Here is a 4,971-nt window from a genome sequence, read left to right on the forward strand (position 1 = left end):
CCTTCTCTTTCCTCCCACTATCATCAACGTTGGAAGCAAGGTGATCACAACAATGTAGCACGTGCCGCTGCCCTCCAGAGGTAAGCTCTCCTCCTTCTTGTCCATCTCCTCCATGTCAATGTCCCATGTAGGCACAACCTCGTCCCTGTTTCTTCTACTCCATCTCCATGTCCTGGCAGTGCTCCATCTCCATGTGTTGGATCTGCTCCATGTTCATGTGTTGGCTATGCTAGTTGTGCTCTATATGGTGTGGAAATGTCATGTTCGGGATCTGGTCTTTAGAAGTTTGGTTGGAAAAAGAAGATCTTTTTACTGAAGATATGGTTTAAGCAGAGATAAAGTCAATGCCTTTGAATAGCTATTCATGTGTTTTACTACCGGATTTGATGTGTATTTAAGAATATTTTCAGAAACAAAACGTTTTGCAAGAGATGAGAGTTAGGGCTTAAGGTTGAAGCGGTAAAACTTGTGATTAGTGTCAAAGTTCAGTTAAGGTGTCAAAAAAGTTCAGTTACAGGTGTTTAAAAAAATTCAATTAGTAAGGTGCCGTTGATTTTGTCTTTTGCAGATGGATCAGTGGTGGCTGCTTAGGTTCGTTGTGCATATACAATCTGCTGTTCAACCTAGTCCTGGGCCTTGGTGTCTAGCCACAATTGCTATTGATAACTTGAAGGATGTGTTGGTGCAACTAGGTTTAAGCAGAAATAATTTTATTTACTACAGAAACAGGTTGAACATGACAAAAGAGGGCTCGTGAACCACCCTAGATCCGTCATATCTAGGGAAACATAACCTCACAAACTTCCCGACTGCGCATAAATTGGTCGAACATTGTCGATCGGAGAAGGAGCCAGAGGGTCAAGACATAAAGAACCCGTGGCCTCATAGAACGAAGATTCTTAGTAATTGTTTTCACTCTTTTCTCTTTGAACCAATTCCTTTTTACATAAATAAACATGTCCATTTCGTTTCATAAATAAAAAGCGGGATCGTTCTTCATGCGCGACCTGGCCAACCCAATGACCATGCCTGCACGTGATGACCGATCGAGCTGCATGCGCCCTACACGCTGGCCGCCCGCGAGTTGACTTGACCGGCCGGACATTTTTTTTAGCCAACGCCATTAATGGACCGCGTGTTGGTGCTTTCTCGCTTCCGGCCGGGCACCAATAGTCAACAGCTACTCTACTGCTTAAGCTCCGAGAGCGAGCGAGTCTCATCGAAGTGAGGCGTCCGCCGCTGCCGCAACCCATCCGTGGAGTCAACCTCGGAGTCGGAGAGCTACCCTTGCAAGGTACTGTTGCTACTAACTCCATGGGTGCTTTGCCTTTTTCCATTTCGTTTGGCTTTTTTGCTGGTTGATCTCCAGCGGCAATGCTGCCTTGCTTCTTGTACGGATCGAGCCCGCGATCATCATGTTCCTTCGCGATTTGGTTTGGTGCGGATTTAGTTTGTGTGAGCTTTCATCCTAGCATGGGTTGCATCTGGAAACTAGTGTCATGGCCTCATGGGGATCATGGGTGAAGACGATCTCTTCGGAGGCGGCGCCCTGTGGAATAGTGGATCTGTGATTTATACAGAGGCTCGTGGTCGTGGGTTATCTATTCATGGTGGCTTCGGAGTCAAACAATCCCAAGCTTGAAGAGATCGTCCGGGCTACGCTCAGCTCGCCACCTCCGAAGAAATCGCCTTCACCCATGATTATCTATTCGTCAGATATTGAACATTAATAATTAATTTAAATCGTTCTTTTTGCGTGAATATTTGACTCGGTTATCGCACCAGATATCCGTAGCCATGCCCGCGGATCCAATTAAAGCCCAAGGTGATTTTCTCACCAAAATGTTAACTGAGGTGGAGTTCCTTATTTTTGTTCAAACTATGTATAAATTCGAACTCCACTCCACTATAATACTTTTGACGAATTCTAAATAAATCGAATAATACACTTGACGAGGTTTTTAAATAAAAATAAGTCTAAAAATATATATTCTTAAAATGCAAAATAATTCAAATAGTCTAACCTCTATATATACATTATTAATGTGAGATAATTAATAAAAACTATAGGTTTAAGTGACTTTTGGATAATTGCTATGATTTTACGCCTATTCGTGTACTGTTCTACGTAACGTGTCAGAATTCTACCTATTCATAAGAGACTAACTATCCCCCTTCCCATTTAGAGAATACACCATGAAAAGGTGTATCAATTTTATAGACGGTCGATACAACCAGAATCCATATGATTAGCAATCGTACCGGCCACGACTACAGTGACACCCAACTCGACTTGTATAATCTAAGGGCATCTCCAGCTGCGCCCCCAGGAAGACCTTCCCATACGATTTTTTCGTGCCGGCGCCAAAAAAACGGCCCAGTCGCGCTCCCAGGAGCCCGATTTTCGCCGGCCTGGGCCGAAAACAGCGCCGGCGGACTCAGGCCGAACCCGGCGCGCTGGGGGGCGTCCGGGGACGCCGGGGCGAACTGTTTTGGCGCGAAACAGCCGCGAGCCCGCCGCGTCAGCGACACGGCGCCTCGTCTTCCCCCAACGGTCAGCCTTGCCATTGATTCCTCACGGGCGGCGCGTCACGGGACGGCGCGCCGACGCCTCCTCTCCCTCGCACGCGTACACACGGGTGCGGCGCGGCTATATAGCGGGTGGCCTGCACTCGCCTGTGCCCACACCAGCCCCGCCCCTTGCCGCCGCCCAGCTCCTCCCTCTCCCTACCTCTCCCGAGCGCCGCCGCCCAACCCCTCTCTCTATCTCTCTACCTCTCCCGAGCCCGTCGCCATGGCGGAACGCTACCCCGAAGACGAGGCGGCAGCCAACAGCTTCGGCCGCCGTTCGCTCCGCGAACAGGAGTCCTGACTCCTGTTCCAGGCGAACATCCCGGCGCCGCCGGACATGCGCACCGGGCCGACGGGGTGGAGGCTCAGCGCCGGGGGAGTGCCCATTCCCCCGTTGCCCGACGCCGTGGCGAAGCCGACGTACTTCGCCGAGGAAGTCGAGGTCGTGCGCGCCTCCCTCACCGACGCCCAACTCTCCCTCCCCCAGTATGCCGCCGACAACCACGCGGCTTGGGCGGCGTATTTCGAGCGCCGCCAGCAGCAGCGCTTGGCATCCATCAATGGCGCGCCGGTGGTTGGCGGCCGGCAGAACAGCGAGGGGCGCCACCTGTGGTGGGGTGTCCCCGGCCGCACACTCGAGGGCGTGCTGACGTACCTCGAGGGCGGCAACGACCCGCCGTTGGCGTACCCAGCGAGGGCGGTCGCCCCGGTGCAGCACCGACGCGCCGGGCCATGGGTGCCAAGGAGGTTCGGGTCCTCCTCCTCTTCTTCCTCCTCCCGATCTTCATCGCACTCCTCCGGCACTCCGGCCCTGCTCGGCGTCAAGGCCGAGCCCGCGGCGGAGACACCGCTCGGCCGGCGCACCCGCAGCGCCGGCATCGTCATCAACGAGGGCGGCCGGCGCGCCTCCTCGTCGGCTCCTCCTCCGCGCTTCGTCAAGCCAAAGACGGAGCCGGGGCTCGCGCCAGTGAAGACGGAGCCGGGGCTCGCGCCGGTGAAGAAGGAGCCGGCCGCGCCGGTGACGACGGAGCTCGACGACGACGAAATGGCCCTGGAATGGGCGCGCAGGGACTCCATAGCGATGGAGAAGGAGCGCCTGGAGAAAGCGAAGGAGCGCCAGCGCGCCGCCCTGCTTCGCTTCGCGGAATGTCGACGCGGCCACGACGAAGGCGGAGTCGTCGTCATCTGCGACAGCAACGACGACGACGACGATGCGCCGCCACCAGTCCGCCATGGCGACGCCGGGCAGGGGTCCAGCAGGGGCGCCCGCGTCAAGGAGGAGAAGGCCGACGACGACGATGGCGGCGACGGCAGCGACTTCAGCCAGTTTTTCCTTTAGATTAGGTTATGTATATGTGCTATGCAATGAAAATCCGCGAACTTCGTCGAAATATGCCGAAATTTATCGTGTTTGGCCGAAATTTATCGTGTTCGGCCGAATTTTATCGTGTTTAAGCCAAACTTCGCCGAACTTTTTTTATTTTAAAACGTGCCTGGGGCGGCCCTGGGGCCGGCGACTGAGGACCAACTCGCCCCCAGGCCCAATTTTTGCGCCGACTCACCCCCAGGTGGCGATTTTAGGCGCTCCCTGGAGGGCCAACGGCTGGAGATGCCTTAAGACACAAATGACAAGGAGGCAGGACAAATAGCACCAAAGCCGTGTCTTTATGGAGTAATAATGTAGTCGCATAGCACTAACAGTTTAGTTGTATCTATACCAATTTGGCTCGGGGTATTTTGCTATACTTGGAACACTTTGTAGTTAAGCTTCTTTAGAGCAACTATAGCAGAATCGTCATATCAATGTTGATCGGCATAAATAACCGTTGATAGTGATTTTGGCTGAAAAGTCCATTTTATTAGAGTTGTCATACGCTCCTCGTCTTGCATAATTTACAGAACGCCCTCCAAATCGAGCCCTAGAACCTCATATTCGGAGGCTGGTGGACCATTGATATGAAGTGACCTCCATCCGCAACCACTTGCGCGGGAGAGAAATTCCAGACCGACTTCTTCCTCCCGCGCATAGCACGGTCAATGGCGTCGCCGTCACTGCCTCTTTCGTCCCCGCCAATGTTGCAATCTCTTTTCTACCGAGAAGAGCGCTAACTGATGGCCGACGCCGCGTTTCACAATCATTTCCCCTCTGCTGGCGGACAATTTTCCCTATGTTTCCCACCGAGTGTGGCCATTCACGGGTATATATACCGCATGGCCCCCTTCGTCGGCCACCACCCCTACCCCTCTCTCCCTCCTTTCTCCGTCGCTGAGGGAACCAAGAGATAGAGGCAAAAATATTGAACACCACTATTTTTGTAAAAATAACCCCATTGATCATTTTGGTGCTACCGCGCTCTCCAGGTGGACCTTTCCCCAACGAGCTCGAAGACAACGCCGAGA

The sequence above is a fragment of the Triticum dicoccoides genome, chromosome 3A (assembly GCF_002162155.2).
Source record: "Triticum dicoccoides isolate Atlit2015 ecotype Zavitan chromosome 3A, WEW_v2.0, whole genome shotgun sequence".
Classification (NCBI taxonomy): Eukaryota; Viridiplantae; Streptophyta; class Magnoliopsida; order Poales; family Poaceae; genus Triticum; species Triticum dicoccoides.